We start from the raw sequence: 18,756 nt of genomic DNA on the forward strand, positions 1-18,756 counted from the left end.
CCTTGAATATACTATAGTGTATGTAAGATGTGGTAGCACATGGGGATGGCTATCATGAAACACATCTTATAGTCACTGTATATTCTAAACAGTTCCTAGTCAATTGAGTCGTCCGCAAATAAGGATAAGGATCGCTCGAGATTGAGACTAGCATTTGCGATGCCGAGTACCACGTTTCATTGGTATGGAACATAGAGATGTTCAAAGCATGCAAATGGATATTCATATGATGAATGATCGAACTACCCTATTCGGACTTTCCAAGTGGTTATCACTTATCGAGTGGATAAAGTCCGCGGTTTTGGTTGTACACCATTAGTCCTTATTACTTGAAACATCATTGAGACTCTATATGCTAGTACTGTGCTTTGACTTGTTTACCGACTCTATTGGGGTCATCAGGTGTCGGGATTGGGTACAGTTACGACACATATAGGAGTCGATGCTTTGTTGTCAAGGATTCACCACATACTTGCGAGTGTGGATATCCTATGCGATCTGAGGAGATATTAGTGTGACGAATCTCTGACCAGAGTACATGATGTGTTTTAGTTTACTTGGTGTTCCTAGTAACACATGCGATGTCACTAATAAATCTCCAAGATGTTATGCATAGTTATCGAATCTCGAACGACTCTCGATGCACCAATGGTTGTTGATTCGATCGGGATATTTGGTTGAAGGAATCGTACTGTACGCTAATCAGAATCTACTGGTTCTTGCAGGCACTATCAGTAATACCTAGGGAATCATGGGGCGATGTTGCTAGGCGCTCTTACCATGATTCGATGGGTAAGTCGGAAATTGTTGTTCCGAGTCACAAGGAGTTGTGAGCCCATGGCTAACTGTATTCCTGAACCATTGAGGGTTACACAAGTAATGGATTACTAAAACCCCGTAGAGATAGTTAAATTTAAAGAGTTAAATTTAATGAAAGAGAAGTTGGACTTCTTAACTAAAGGGAGTGGGATTTCCTAAAATGACATAGGGATGGGCATTTTTGGAAATCACTGAATTCGGATTCGAAAAAATTATCTTGACTTTAAAAGATGCAGAAATGGTTTCTGTGCACATTGGTAAAATCAATTTATCAATCGGAGTCACGATGAATTTTATATTAATTTTTAGAACAACGGGCTTGGCTTGTTGGGCTTAAGTTATGGATTATGGGCCCTAAGGAGTTAGAGTCCAAATATAATTATAACTTAATCCAGTCTAAAAATTATCTATAAATAGGACTGCAGTGTTCGAAAATCATATAGCATTCAGTCTTGAATTTTCGAAATTTCAGTCTATATTATTAAAGAGGATTTTCGAATTCTCTGTCCCTTTCGGAGAAAATTCGGTCTTGTGATTTTTGTGAAAAATTACAATCCGGATTAACAGATCATATCTGTTTATTCTCTACGCAAACTTCTGATTGATTTTTAGTGCAGTCAATCAGAGGGTTTTGTTTTCTATTCGTGGACCTGATTGAAGAAACGTTCGTTCATCAGTTCCGGGGATATACAACAAAAGCAGATTAAATTCTGTTGGTGTCCATAATCTCGCTTCGAGATTTTAAGGTAAAATATTTAATTGTGATTATTTATTTTACTTACACAAATTTAATCGTAAAAGTTTTGATACCCAGATATGGAATCGTTCCATATTAATAAAATAAAATTTTTAAACTTTCGCTGCACCGGGTATCAATTCCAATTGATCTGACACCGTTTTCCTACAGTGGTATCAGAGTCAGGTTGCTCAGATCAAACGATTAAATTAATCGATTGTACAAAATTTTTTAGCCTCGGTTTTTGAAACAAAACAAATTTTTTAAAATCAAAATTTTGACGGGCAAAACACGGGCAGCGATCGGATCGCTGCCCGGCCCGAGCCCCGGTAGGGGCACGGGCTGCCCGGGATTGTCCCGGGCAGCCCGGAAAATTAAAATTTTATTTTTTAAAAAATTTTGAATTTTTGAAATTCTAGTGTTTGATCCGATCGAAAATTGTTTTTGATTAGATCACGAGGCATCGGATCAAATTGTTCGAGTCCGAAATTTTTAAAATTGATTTTTGGATAAATTTGAATTTTTGGAAAATTTATAAATTTTATCCGTTAAATTAGATTTTATAAAATTAATTATTTTGGTACAATTAATGATAAGATATGATCTTATGGATGGATAAGATAAAATATGATTTTATCTTTTAATTATGATGTCTTTGCATGTTTATCCAATTATTTAATTATTGAATTAATTAATGGATAAAAGATGATCGATTGCCATGACCAATGTTTTAGGTGTATGTTAGGTGATTTACATTTGTCTTATTGTTGTTGGTGTTTATTAATGGGCTTGGTTTATAGCCCAATATGATTGTCATATGTAATAAAAGTGGGCCTGGTTTATGGCCCGTTCCCACCCCTAAAAATGTATCCCATATTTGTCATCGAAATTTATTGTAAATTTATTAAACTTAGTGGGAGACAAAGATTTGAAGAAATGGTGGGCCCAGCAGACAATGAAGACCGAAGAAATGTAAATTGGAAGCACAATGTAATAGGATTGCATTGCATACTTGCATATCACCTAGGATTGGACTTAGACTCGTGATTGGCAACCACATGTCTATTAGTTAATGGGATCGATCATCCTTAAATAGTATATGATATTATTGATGTATGCATGTTTAGACTAAATTGTATTAATCCCGCAAGCATACATAAATTGCATGATGAGACAAATTTTCAAAATTAAAAATCCCTCATTTTAAATATTATTTAAAATTGATATCAAGATTAATAAAAAGGAAATTTAAATATTGTTTAAATATTCCTACCTTCCATCAACGATCAATGTATGAGATGTTACCCGCGGATACGGTCCGGCTCATATTATTGGGGGGGCCCGTTCGTCGGAAAGCTGTACATTGGATCGACACATGTTGTAAGTTGGGTGGAACTCCCATGGGATTGGCTCATATTATTGGGGATCCACATGGCGACCGTCCATCACAACTTAATATTGATGGGTTATCTTGACATGTCACAATAAACGGCGTCATATTATTGGGCTCTTATTGGACATGAGGTAAAAACATGGGGGTTACTTTGGAAGTAATTGGGCTCTACCTTTTGAAAATTATGGTTGGCTGATATTATTTGGGATCATGATTTGTCAATTGGACTCCATGTTCTCACTAAGAAAAATAATTTCCCGTTTTCACTAGAGGGTAGTGAAATCGTTAAAATAGTGGGAGTGTAATTCATAAAAATAAAATTTGCCATATTTTATGTCTTAGTAAATTAATTAAACAATCATTGATTATTGTCTGTTCCCTTTTCAGTATACTATTACAATGACTTCTCGCAATCCACTGTTTTCAATTCTCGAACAAAACAAATTGACTGGCGCAAACTATACGGAATGGTTCCGTAAGTTGAAAATTATTCTTACTTCGGAAAAAGCTTTCTACGTGTTAGAGAAGCCGCCTCCGAAGGAAGCCCCGGCTAATACAAGTCCGAAAGAGTTGGCCAAACTTGATTTATGGTGGAACCATGATATCAAGGCCAAATGCTACATGCAGGCTTCGATGTCTGATGAGCTTCAAATGAGATTCGAGGATACTGTGAATGCTGTTGACATTCACAAGAACCTCAAGGAACTCTTTGGAGCTCAGTCAAGGTCGGAGAGGTATGACACCGTCAGAGAGCTCATGATGAGCCGCATGCGAGATGGGACTTTGGTCCGTGAGCATGGGGTGCGCATGATTGGGCTCATTGAAAAGTTGGTAACACTCAACTTGACGGTTTTGTGATGAACTTCAATATGAACAAGATAGAGGCCACCCTTGAAGAGATGGTCAATATGCTTGTCACATATGAAGCCACACTAAAGAAGGATAAACCGGTACTCTTGGTTGGCTCCTCTTCTAACTCTAAGAAAGGACCAAGTGGAAAGGGTAAGAAACGTTCTGCCCCGCCCAAGAAGATTGTACCAATTAAGAAGGGAAAGGCCAAGGCTTCAATTGGGATAAAAGATGAAAACGTTTGCCATTACTGCAAGAAACCCGGTCATTGGAAACGTAACTGCAAGGAATACCTCGAACAGTTGCGAACTGCAAAGGGTATGTTTTACATTGAAATAAATGTTTCGCTTAATACTTCTTCTTGGGTATTGGATACCGGATGTGGATCTCACATTTGCAATGATTTGCAGGTGATGACAAGAAGTCGTAAGCTAAGGATGGGTGAGACCCAGCTAAGGCTCGGGAATGGTTCTAGAGTCGAAGCCAAAGCTATAGGAGACATTTATTTAGTTTTGCAGAACAATTTTAAGTTATTTTTGAGAGATGTTTTATATGTTTCGGATTTGGTCAAAAACATTATATCTATTTCTATGCTTGATAGAGATGGTTTTTCTTGCAATTTTGTGAATGAGATTTGCAATATTTACAAGAATGAATGTTTGATTGGAAATGGACAACTTGAAAACGATCTATATAGCTTAAAATTAAAAGACGTTCCAATTAATTATGTTGATAAACCGGTAACAACAATTAAAAGGAAGGACGATAGTCAAAACCCGGCAAACCTTTGGCATGCTAGGCTAGGTCATATTTCCTCAAGGAGGATGAACAAGCTAGTGGGAGAGGACATGTTTGATATGTCTGATATTAACTCTCTACCTACTTGTGAGTCCTGCCTAAAGGAAAAAATGACTAAATCTCCTTTCAAAGGGAAACCTGAGCGTAATCAAAATCTGTTGGAATTGATCCATACAGATGTTTGCGGTCCATTTAGGATTGGTACTAAATGTGGCAACACCTACTTCATTACCTTTACTGATGATCATTCTAGGTATGGGTATTTATATTTAATAAAATATAAGTCTGAAGCATTTGAAAAGTTCAAAGAATTCAAGGCTGAAGTAGAAAACAAACTAGGTAAAAGTATTAAGGCACTTCGATCGGATCGAGGTGGAGAATACTTAAGTACCGAGTTTTTGGACTATCTAAAAGAGAATGAGATTCTCTCTCAGTGGACTCCTCCTATGACACCTCAGCTTAATGGTGTTTCGGAGCGTCGCAATCGAACTTTGTTGGACATGGTTCGATCCATGATGAGCTTCACTGAGCTCCCACCTTCGTTTTGGGGCTACGCGCTTGAAACGGCGGTATTGTTGTTAAACAACGTCCACACTAAAGCAGTAAATAAAACACCATACGAGTTATGGAATGACAAAGCTCCTAAGTATTCGTACTTGAGGATTTGGGGATGTCCTGCTTACGTGAAGCAGACAGTGGGAGATAAGTTGGATAGTCGATCCACCTTATGTTATTTTGTAGGGTATTCGAAGAATTCAATCGGATATTATTTCTATCATCCTAATGAAACAAAAGTGTTTGTTTCAAGGAATGCCACCTTCTTAGAGAAGGAGTTCTTATTGGATAAGAAAGGCAAGATGATGGAACTCGAAGAGATTCGAGAAGAACCCGAGATACAAAATAGTGATCCTACACCTCAAGAATCATCACAAGACACGCCTATTACTAGGAGATCCAAGAGGACTTCTAGGCCTCCTATTAGATATGGTCTTCTTCTTGAAGGGGATCAAAGTGAACCCGACATTGGATGTGATCCAAGAAACTTCAAGGAAGCAATTTCTGATGCGGATTCGAATTTATGGCTTGAAGCTATGCAATCGAAAATAGACTCGATGCATTCTAACCAAGTTTGGTCTTTAGTAGATCCTCCCGATGGAATTGTTCCAATTGGGTGCAAATGGATCTACAAGAGAAAGCTTGGGCCTGATGGAAAGGTATTGACCTACAAGGCACGATTGGTGGCAAAAGGTTATACTCAAAGACAAGGAGTTGACTATGATGAAACCTTTTCACCAGTCGCAATGTTCAAGTCCATAAGAATCCTTATTGCCATAGCAGCATGGTATGACTATGAGATATGGCAAATGGATGTAAAGACTGCATTTCTTAATGAAAACATTAAGAAAGAGATCTATATGATGCAGCCTGAGGGATACACATCCATGGGAAGCGAGTATAAGGTATGCAAGCTTCAGAGATCAATCTATGGTCTCAAACAAGCATCAAGAAGTTGGAACCAGAAATTTGATGAAACAATAAAGGATTTTGGTTTCATCAAGAACCCGGAGGAACCATGCGTGTACAAGAAAGTAGTTAAGAATGCGGTAACATTCTTAGTACTTTATGTTGATGACATCCTAATCATGGGGAATGATGTAGGGATGTTGCAGTCAACAAAGATATGGTTATCAGGTAGATTCTCGATGAAGGATTTAGGTGAGGCATCCTATATTCTAGGAATTCAGATCTATAGAGATAGATCTAAAATAATGATAGGACTCACTCAATCAACCTACATCGACACCATATTGAAAAGGTTTTCTATGGATGAGTCCAAGAGAGGACATCTATCTATGTGTCATGGAGTTTCTCTATCCAAGTCTATGTGTCCCAAGACTGACGAAGAGATAGAGAAGATGGCACACGTGCCATATGCATCAGCCATAGGTAGTATCATGTATGGGATGATATCTACCAGACCGGATGTGGCCTATGCTCTGAGCGTCACGAGCAGATACCAAGCCAATCCCGGTCAAATGCATTGGAAAGCCGTGAAGGATATTCTTAAGTACTTGCGAAGGACTAAGAATTTATTCATGGTTTATGGAGGGAGAGAATTGAAGTTGGAAGGCTATACCGACTCTAGCTTCCAATGTGACGTGGATGACTCGAAATCAACCTCTGGATTTGTATTCGTGCTCAATGGCGGTGCTGTCTCTTGGAAGAGTTCCAAGCAGGACACCACAACGGATTCCACCACTGAGGCAGAATACATTGCAGCATCAGCTGCTGCTAAAGAGGCGGTTTGGATAAGGAAATTCATCCAAGAGTTGGGTGTAATTCCTGAAGCTGTTGGTCCAGTCCCGGTGTACTGTGACAACACGGGTGCCGTTGCTCAGGCAAAGGAGCCAAGGTCTCATCAGAAGTACAAACACGTACTGAGGAAATACCACATCATCTGGGAGATTGTGGAAAGAGGAGACATCAGTGTCGAGAGAGTGGCCTCTACAGACAATATCGCTGATCCGCTTACTAAGCCCTTGCCAGGACCATTGTTTGACAAACATCGCGAAGCAATGGGATTACGTAGTATGACTAGTTGGCTTTAGGGCAAGTGAGAGATTGAAAGAGTGGGTGCCCGGTTAGCCAACTTGTGGCTAAGGGCTTTTATGACTCTATGTAAAACAATCTTTTGTTTAATATAATTTACACTTTTATAATGGCATTGACTTTATATTTCTTCATATTGTTATATTATGATATACTATTGTTGTTTTGATAAAGACCTTGAATATACTATAGTGTATGTAAGATGTGGTAGCACATGGGGATGGCTATCATGAAACACATCTTATAGTCACTGTATATTCTAAACAGTTCCTAGTCAATTGAGCCGTCCGCAAATAAGGATAAGGATCGCTCGAGATTGAGACTAGCATTTGCGATGCCGAGTACCACGTTTCATTGGTATGGAACATAGAGATGTTCAAAGCATGCAAATGGATATTCATATGATGAATGATCGAACTACCCTATTCGGACTTTCCAAGTGGTTATCACTTATCGAGTGGATAAAGTCCGCGGTTTTGGTTGTACACCATTAGTCCTTATTACTTGAAATATCATTGAGACTCTATATGCTAGTACTGTGCTTTGACTCGTTTACCGACTCTATTGGGGTCATCAGGTGTCGGGATTGGGTACAGTTACGACACATATAGGAGTCGATGCTTTGTTGTCAAGGATTCACCACATACTTGCGAGTGTGGATATCCTATGCGATCTGAGGAGATATTAGTGTGACGAATCTCTGACCAGAGTACATGATGTGTTTTAGTTTACTTGGTGTTCCTAGTAACACATGCGATGTCACTAATAGATCTCCAAGATGTTATGCATAGTTATCGAATCTCGAACGACTCTCGATGCACCAATGGTTGTTGATTCGATCGGGATATTTGGTTGAAGGAATCGTACTGTACGCTAATCAGAATCTACTGGTTCTTGCAGGCACTATCAGTAATACCTAGGGAATCATGGGGCGATGTTGCTAGGCGCTCTTACCATGATTCGATGGGTAAGTCGGAAATTGTTGTTCCGAGTCACAAGGAGTTGTGAGCCCACGGCTAACTGTATTCCTGAACCATTGAGGGTTACACAAGTAATGGATTACTAAAACCCCGTAGAGATAGTTAAATTTAAAGAGTTAAATTTAATGAAAGAGAAGTTGGACTTCTTAACTAAAGGGAGTGGGATTTCCTAAAATGACATAGGGATGGGCATTTTTGGAAATCACTGAATTCGGATTCGAAAAAATTATCTTGACTTTAAAAGATGCAGAAATGGTTTCTGTGCACATTGGTAAAATCAATTTATCAATCGGAGTCACGATGAATTTTATATTAATTTTTAGAACAACGGGCTTGGCTTGTTGGGCTTAAGTTATGGATTATGGGCCCTAAGGAGTTAGAGTCCAAATATAATTATAACTTAATCCAGTCTAAAAATTATCTATAAATAGGACTGCAGTGTTCGAAAATCATATAGCATTCAGTCTTGAATTTTCGAAATTTCAGTCTATATTATTAAAGAGGATTTTCGAATTCTCTGTCCCTTTCGGAGAAAATTCGGTCTTGTGATTTTTGTGAAAAATTACAATCCGAATTAACAGATCATATCTGTTTATTCTCTACGCAAACTTCTGATTGATTTCTAGTGCAGTCAATCAGAGGGTTTTGTTTTCTATTCGTGGACCTGATTGAAGAAACGTTCGTTCATCAGTTCCGGGGATATACAACAAGAGCAGATTAAATTCTGTTGGTGTCCATAATCTCGCTTCGAGATTTTAAGGTAAAATATTTAATTGTGATTATTTATTTTACTTACACAAATTTAATCGTAAAAGTTTTGATACCCAGATATGGAATCGTTCCATATTAATAAAATAAAATTTTTAAACTTTCGCTGCACCGGGTATCAATTCCAATTGATCTGAACACCGTTTCCTACACCGGCCCCTCGCCAAAACTAGCGCGCCCGCGCCCTAACCTAGGCAAGAGTCAGCGCGCTCGCTCCGTCCTCTCGCCCAGAAATCCAAGGGACCGAAAAGAAATCCAACCAAACCTAAATATTTGCATTTAAAGTATCTGACAAGCCATAACAATACAAGAAAAGTTTAGGGAAGAAAAACATTCGATTCGGTAGTACCTACATCGATTCTTGCTTACAATACAAAACGAGAAGCTCGAATGACAAAACATGTTCGCAAAACATAAACTAGATTGACATGATGATTCGACTTCTAAACGAGTCTCACTTCTATCTCTTGCTCTTGATGTTGACCATGTCTACTCTGACTCGGTCCTGCCCCACCTGTTGCCAAGTATACATACAAACAAAGACAATAGCCGGATAATCCGGTGAGAATACAATCCCCAGTAAAAGAGACAAACATGCATATCAAATAATATATCAAAACATGATACATATATACAAGACAAGAAATTCCAAAAATCATCTCAAAACTTAATCCAAATGCATAATGCAATGCATGTCTTTAAATGTGGGATTATCAAGTCCGGATAATCAAGAAATTGCTGCTTTTGCTTTTGGGGATCCCGAGGATGAGATCACGTAAACAACTCACCGACTCTCCCGATCGAGGTGGTGCTACGTATCTCCATCCTCTAGACTTTGGTGCGACTATAAGGAGTATGCTAGCACTAGGTGAAACGGCTACACCCAGGCCACTCACAATATAGCCCCCAAGACGTCTAACATAAAAGGGTCGTCCTGCCCGATAAAATCAAGGATTCTTAGCTCAAGATGAATGCAATGCAAACATAACTCAATCAACTAAATTCGAGTAAAAGCAAATAACATGCAAGTATGTGATTCCTCGGAACACTCGAATCAAGTCGGATTCGAGTCACACTTTCTATTCCAGTCTAAGTCATCTTATACCTCTTTCAAACGTCGATGCTCCAACCTGGAAACAACAACAATTCCTCAATCAAGATTCAATCAAACTTCCTCAATCGATAATAAGAAATCAATACTATATCGGCTACAATCTTCAAAGCGATACAACTCTTGCAATCTCGCAACTCAACGACCTTCAAACGAATCTGTCAAAATAAGTAATAAAGGCTCGAGATCAAAATACAACTCAATCGAAGACTTGGCTCAAACACTACAAACCGATTGACAATCCAAAACTCAAACCGGCGGCATAACGGCTGTATTCTGATCAAACCAGAAACGCAGACAACATAATATCAATCCAAACAACTCTTATCAATCAACATTCAACCATAACAATCCAATTCCAACAAATCATAAAAACTCAACTTTCAAAAATCCCTTCAAAATCATAACAAATCCGAACGACGCTCTATTTTGAAACCGACAGATAATAAACGATCAAAACTCTGCCAAGAACAACATACTAGCAACTCAATCGATTCTAACGACATCCCAAAAATGAAACGTATCTGATCGAAGAAATACTTACGGTAGAACGAAGCTCTCGTAGCCGTGATCGCTAATCTGCCTTCAGAAATAAATTCCAACGGACGGATCGAGCTCGGACTGAAATCTGAAAGCTTGAACTCACGTTTCTCTCTTCATCAATGGAGGAAACGGCTTGGAGGTGGAAGATGGAGTGAAGAGAAAGTCAATAGCTTGCTTAAATATCTAATAAACTCCAAAATTGCATTTTAGTCCCTAAAAAATCCAAAATTTGCAAAAAGGACCCTGATCAAAATCAAGTCGGCTCTTGAACTCTGAAATCTCCGATTATCTCAAATAAAGTCGATTAAGATAAAATCGGGGCGTTACAATTCTCCCCTCTAAGAAAAGATTTCGTCCTCGAAATCAAACACGGTTCCAACGCGAACTGTATCTCTCAAATACTCCTTCAAGTCCGCCAATCAAAAGTCGACTCATTCTCGTCAGCATAATCCTCATCTGCTCAGCCACAATCCAATCGTCTCTGGTTCCAACTCAAGACATGCATCTTAGTTCGACTCGTCTGATCTGGCTGTCCGTCGTTCTGAGGATATCGAACTGAAAGAGTTGAAATCAGACAAAAAATCTCATCAAAGTCCTTGCCGAAAGAACGAGTGCATTGAGGATCTCCGACTAAACTGACAGACTTCGGCAAAAACATGACATCTGACGACCTCTGACAAGATATCAATCCTCTAGTCTTGACTGAAAGTCATTCTGTACAGAAAACGGTAGCCGATTCCAACAATCGGTCAATTGAAGTTAGATAGTAGATAAAATAAGAATAGCTCAAAACATCAGTTGCTGCATATAATTCCTCAGATAAAGATTCGCAGTCAAAAATCTCAAACAATCTAATCCTCTTTTCTGCCTCCAAATCAGCTCCAAATGTGAAAACAATTACTCCAACTCCCAAATCATAGAAAAGATCACGAAAATCTCTTCATAAGAAAAATAGATAACAGATCCCCAAATCAATAAGATCGTTGCGAGCTCGAAGTCAAGATTCAGACATTGAGTCTCGAGCGTATTCAGTTGTCTCGATGTCCAGACTATGCGATTCCTCTGAATAAGAATACATCCCAAAATCTCGATAAGAAGAGAGCGTTGATCGGCACAAATTCCATCATTAACTCAAACAATCGAAGAAGACCATTCAATCCAAAAGAATTCCGACATTGAAGAATAACAAACAACTGCTTGGTATCAATATATGCTATACGATTCTCAAAAACTCTGAAAGATCAGCACAATTCTCATTCCAAAAGATAAGAAATCAACGATAAGAATTCCTAGTCTCAACTAATTCTTCTGAAAGATCCGGTTAATAGAAAGATTAACAACACTACTGGAGTATTCGTCAATTTGAACGATTCAACAAAAGTTTAGAGGCACGATAAACATTAAACAGATATTTCAATAAGAAGGCAAATAACTCGCCAGTATCTAACAGTCCATTAAGAATATAAAACCAAAATCAACGTTACCTGATCTGTCATTATCGGGTGCAGCCTGAGTCTGCGGGTCCTCAGACAGAGCAAAAACTCGTGCCTGCTGTCTGAGAGGCTGGCTTGCATACTGATTACCTTTCTGTCTATTCTGCTGCTGAGGTTGAAAAGAGTGGACAGTAGGAGCTTGTTGCTGAGGCTGAGCTGTCTGTCTCGAAAAACTTCCACTCTGAGCTTGCTCAGGGACACGCTGAGGACACGATCTGGCAAAGTGCCCCGCCTGGTTATAGATATAGCAGCTTCCAAAAATACCTCTACACTGATCACTGGAGTGACGACCTCCGCAGTTGGCACAAGACATGCCTGACTGACCCGAACTCTGTCCCGATCCAAACTGTCTCGAGCCACTAGAGCTCGAAGAACTGGTTCCATGCTTCTTAAACTGCTTCCCTTTCGGATGATAGTAATCCTTCTTATTACCTCCACTGTTACCACCTTCGGAACTCAGTGGTTGGTTCTGAAATTGAAAGGACTGGTTCTGGTAATACGATGGTTGGTTCTGGTATTGAGAAGGTTGTGCCTGAAACTGTCCTTGCTGTTGCTGAGGCACAAACTGATTTCCTCTCTGTCTCCACATACCTGCTTCAGCTCCTTTTGCGTGATTCATGGCATCCCCAAAATTATCTGGCCTAGCAGTGTTTACCAACGTGAAGATATCCGGGTTCAAACCATTAATGAACTGATCAGCTTTTGCTTCTTCGTTGTCGGCAATGTGCGGTGCAAATCTCAGCAAACTATCAAACTTGGACACATACTCCTCAATATTCAAATTTCCCTGCTTCAGATTTGCAAACTCGGCTCCCTTGTCTTTTCGGTACGAAACTGGGAAAAACCGTTTATAAAACTCAGACTTAAACAGATTCCAGTTAATAGTTGTACCTCGGTTCTCCAAGGACCTCTTCGTCGTGATCCACCAGTTCTTAGCCACACCACGAAGCTGATGAATGACTAACCTAGTTCGGCGGTCGTCGGAGTAATCAAGGGAATCGAACAACTGATCAATGTCGTCCAAACAGCTCTCACTATCAACTGGATTCTCTGTACCCAACAACAACAGTGGATTAAACGACTGGAACCTCTTCAGCAAGGTTTCCATCGGCGTCGCCGTAGCATCCATCTGAACAGTTTCGGTACTAGCTTGCTCATTCGGTGGAGTAACTGGCGGTGGGTTCCTATTAATAACTCGTCGAGGACCTATCTGATAATCAAAGGTTAGGACACATGATATCTCAATCGCTGCAATTCGATGTCCTCGCAATCTCTCAAAATTCCGGATACAGGTGAATTACAGTTCATATCTCAAATAATTCATGCTTTATAAATTAAATCACATAGTCATGTAATTCAATAATTCTCAATTAATAAAGCATGCTCGCATGGTATTTAAACAAATCAATTTAAATAACTCAATCACATGCGAGAATTCAATTCATGCGGACTCGATCTACCCCGCTCACTTTTAAATTCAGTCCAAGAATCTTATCGCTTTGATACCACTTAATGTGAGACCTCGTTTCTAAACAACTAATCTCAGACAAAACAACCAAGGACATATTTTTTTTTTATTTTTTATTTGTAAAAGGACGGTCGCGCGCCCGCGCCGGCCCCTCGCCAAAACCAGCGCGCCCGCGCCCTAACCTCGCCAAGAGTCAGTGCGCCCGCGCCAACATCCGCGCGCCCGCGCCGTCCTCTCGCCCAAAAATCCAAGGGACCGAAAAAAAATCCAACCAAACCTAAACATTTGCATTTAAAGTATCTGACAAGCCAATAACAATACAAGAAAAGTTTAGGAAAGAAAAACATTCGATTCGGTAGTACCTACATCGATTCTTGCTTACAATACAAAACGAGAAGCTCGAATGACAAAACATGTTCGCAAAACATAAACTAGATTGACATGCTGATTCGACTTTTAAACGAGTCTCACTTCTATCTCTTGCTCTTGACGTTAACCAGGTCTACTCTGACTCGGTCCTGCCCCACCTGTTACCAAGTACACATACAAACAAAGACAACAGCCGAATAATCCGGTGAGAATACAATTCCCAGTAAAAGAGACAAACATGCATATCAAATAATATATCAAAACATGATACATATATACAAGACAAGCAATTCCAAAAATCATCTCAAAACTTAATTCAAATGCATAATGCAATGCATGTCTTTAAATGTGGGATTATCAAGTCTGGATAATCAAGAAATTGTTGCTTTTGCTTTTGAGGATCCCGAGGATGAGATCACGTAAACAACTCACCGACTCTTCCGATCGAGATGATGCTACGTATCTCCATCCTCTAGACTTTGGTGCGACTATAAGGAGTATGCTAGCACTAGGTAAAACGGCTACACCCAGGCCACTCACAATATAGCCCCCAAGACGTCTAACATAAAAGGGCCGTCCTGCCCGATAAAATCAAGGATTCTTAGCTCAAGATGAATGCAATGCAAACATAACTCAATCAACTAAATTCGAGTAAAAGCAAATAACATGCAAGTATGTGATTCCTCGGAACACTCGAATCAAGTCGGATTCGAGTCACACGTTCCATTCCAGTCTAAGTCATCTTATACCTCTTTCAAACGTCGATGCTCCAACCTGGAAACAACAACAATTCCTCAATCAAGACTCAATCAAACTTCCTCAATCGATAATAAGAAATCGATACTATACCGGCTACAATCTTCAAAGCGATACAACTCTTGCAATCTCGCAACTCAACGACCTTCAAATGAATATGTCAAAAGAAGTAATAAAGGCTCGAGATCAAAATACAACTCAATCGAATACTTGGATCAAACACTACAAACCGATTGACAATCCAAAACTCAAACCGGCGGCATAACGGCTGTATTCTGATCAAACCGGAAACGCAGACAACATAATATCAATCCAAACAACTCTTATCAATCAACATTCAACCATAACAATCCAATTCCAACAAATCATAAAAACTCAACTTTCGAAAATCCCTTCAAAATCATAACAAATCCGAACGACGCTCTATTTCGAAACCGACAGATAATAAACGATCAGAACTCTGCCAAGAACAACATACTAGCAACTCAATCGATTCTAACGACATCCCAAAAATGAAACTTATCTGATCGAAGAAATACTTACGATAGAACGAAGCTCTTGTAGCCGTGATCGCTAATCTGCCTTCAGAAATAAATTCCAATAGACGGATCGAACTCGGACTGAAATCTGGAAGCTTGAACTCACGTTTCTCTCTTCATCAATGGAGGAAACGGCTTGGAGGAGGAAGATGGAGTGAAGAGAAAGTCAATAGCTTGCTTAAATATCTAATAAACTCCAAAATTGCATTTTAGTCCCTGAAAAATTCAAAATTTGCAAAAAGGACCCTGATCAAAATCAAGTCGGCTCTTGAACTCTGGAATCTCCGATTATCTCAAATAAAGTCGATTAAGATAAAATCGGGGCGTTACAACTCAAGCTCTGTTTTACGTGATTAAAATGACAAAACATGTTTAAAGTAGTAAAAAAAATGATTTAATGTGTTTTATTTTGTTAAAATGAGTGAAAAATCAACTCCAAGATGTCCGAAAATGATCGGAAAGTTTGGAGACCCGAGTAGTTCGGGTCCATCCGAAGTAGATCGAAAGCAAAGGGTGAGATCGAAGCTTTCGAACTCCAGCAGACACGTAGCAATTGAGGTGTCAGAAGGAGGTTGAAAAGTGACGAGATCGGAGCTTCCGAAGTTTGACATTCAGAAAAGTGTCAATGCATGCAGGATCAGAGCTTTCGATCATGTGTTCGGTGCTTCCGAACTTTGCCTATAAATAAGCCGATAATTTCTCATTCGTAGTGTGTGTATTTGGGATTTGGAGTTGTGTATTGTATATTTTTTAGTGCTCTAGTCATATTATCGAAGGTTGGACACCAACGATGTGCTATTGGGCTCGTAGCGGCATTGTGCTGGAGTTGTGGTCTTCGACTTAAGCCGATCCGATAGATGCAAGTATAAGTCTGTACTCTTACTAGCTTTTGGGGGTAGTTAGTAATTTGGTTAAGGCTTTTTTTATATAAGTTATAATAATGTGATATTCGCTTGAATTGTAGGATTGGATTGTAGACAATTGTGCTGCTAGATCAATGAGACTAGTTAAGTAAATACATACTGAGATAGTCAGCTGACCATGCATCTTTATGTGCTGCATTATTATTTGTTGCATTATTACTCGACATGTGATGCATGCTTACACTGTTCATGTATAAAGAACTGACATACTATGTTGAACATGTTATCCTTTCAAGACAGTCAGTTGTGTCTAGGATCGCTCGACCCTAGCTTTCGTTGTACGATCAGATACCGTGTAAAATTTGCTGGATCGACGTAGCAACATGTGCGGCTACCCAGGATGGTGATAGTTCAATATCGGAGTCAACGTGTGTCGCACCCACTGGATCTTTGAAGCATAGTGCCCATACTAGGAGCGCTTATGTTATGAGCATGATGTTCCGAGTTTGATCCATGTTTTCCTTCATTCATGTATCATGGTTTCATGCATTGCATAAACATGTGTACTCATTTTTACGCACTGGACATCAGTGCTCACGTCTCTGCTTTTATCTCGGATATCTCATTTTACAGGGCAGGTTGTAGGTTGACCAAGAGATAGATCAATTATTGATCGGTGACCAAAACCTGGAGCGGAGGCTTGACGTTTTAGTTTAATTTTATTTACGATATTTAATTATTTCGATTGAGTTGTATAATTATTATTTTGGGTTTCTAATTTTTATTCCCGTTTTATACTGTCAGATTGGTACTTGGTTTCAGTTCTGTAGTTATCTCTGATTATGTTTATCTATTTAAGATAATTACATGTTAAGTTTTTTATTAGTATGTGATTCGTGACAAATCAATACAGTTAAACACCCTTTTCATTTGTCAAGATCCAACCATTAAAAAAAATTAAACTTAATGATTTAAATGATATATTCCAAGAGAACCGTTATTGCTATTTATTTCAGGGTTGTGCTTGAATTGATGAATTTTTATTCTAAATCTATTAATTTAAAATTAATTGATTTGCTTGATAAACAGTTGTCAAAATGATTTAGATACACTCCAGACAGGGATATTAATTTCAATGATAGTCGTGATGATTTCAAATGTAGTAATAATATGTCTCATTTAAAATTCATATCTCAAACATTATTCAAATTAATTATGTCATCCCAAATCAAATTTATCAATATGCGGAGCAATCTGGTTAGTTGAACTCGTGCTCGATCGATTATCCAAATTGAGCATTCATATAACGTATTTATACTTAAATAGTGTTTGAGAGAGCTTCTATGAACATTTTATCAGCTTTTCTTTCATAAAATGAAGTGTTTCCTATAAACTTTCTCAAACACTACCTTAGTCCAAGACTTACTTTTATTATAACATGTATTGTTATTGGTATCAATAGTTGTTTTTTTTAAAAAAATTATTGGTATCAATAGTATAATGGACCTTATTATATATATGTTCCCTATATTTTACTATAAAAAATTTGTAATATATATTAAGAAAATTTGTTGTAGCTCAAAGGAATAAAGTTTAATTAAAAATTTTGAATTTTTCTTCAATAAAAAATCGACTTCATTTTGAAATACAAACAGATATTCCATTTATTTATTTTTAGATAATATTTATTTAATGATTATCTTAGTATATAGATTTGGTGTTTGACAAACTAAGTCGAGACATCAACAAGAATTTTTAATCACGAGCAGGAAATAAAAATAAGTCCAAGTAGTCAGGTCCAAGAACTCTCACTCGTGCCAAATTATTCAAAAGAAAACAAACTAGTCGAAGGAGCTTTGCTTCTTCCATCTACCACTTGCAGAACCAGTTCTAATCATCACAACAAATCTCGATTGCTCAAGCAGTCCAATTGTTCAGAGGAACTGTTTAAAGTAACACAACAGCTAAAATAAGTTATGCTGCTAAAGATAACTGATCAGAGAAACTTAACTGGATATCTAATTGCTCCAAGCTAAAGTGTATCAAGACAGTCAACAATCAACTTAAGACTGTTATCCAAAAGCAGCATGACCAGTCACGAAAAATAGTTACACTAACTGCTTATCGAATCCCAATATATTCGACTGCTCAAACGGCTACGAATAACGGAAGATTTTCTTCGAAGAAAACACCGTTGATTTTTCCCATATATCTTCATCAAAGAGCTGTGATAAGTCACAATCATCTACGTCTCAATAATCCAGACAATTAAGAGCCTTGAATGCGACTGCATCTAACGTTCAAAAGATTAGCAAATATGGAACCTGCAAGAAGCTCACTTCAAACTCCACATAATTGTTACTGCCCATATTTGGCAAAATTCTCATTTCGCATTTATGAATGGATGTAGAAGAGCTAAAGCGATTTGGACAAACATTTAATGAAGATGGCAGTCGAACGTTGCTCGAGAAGAATATTAATAAGAGAATGAACACAAAGAAACTAAGGACGAAAAATTCGCACAACATTCTACAAGTTTTCTAGACATCTTTCGAGCACTTTGCAAAGATTTATCCTACTTGTTCATATTGCCCACTTAAAATAGTCAATCATCCGATTATTAAAGATCACGAAGGGCCTAGAGTCAACTCTCAACTTCGT

Source organism: Henckelia pumila, chromosome 2, assembly GCF_033568475.1.
Source record: "Henckelia pumila isolate YLH828 chromosome 2, ASM3356847v2, whole genome shotgun sequence".
In the NCBI taxonomy this organism is placed as follows: domain Eukaryota; kingdom Viridiplantae; phylum Streptophyta; class Magnoliopsida; order Lamiales; family Gesneriaceae; genus Henckelia; species Henckelia pumila.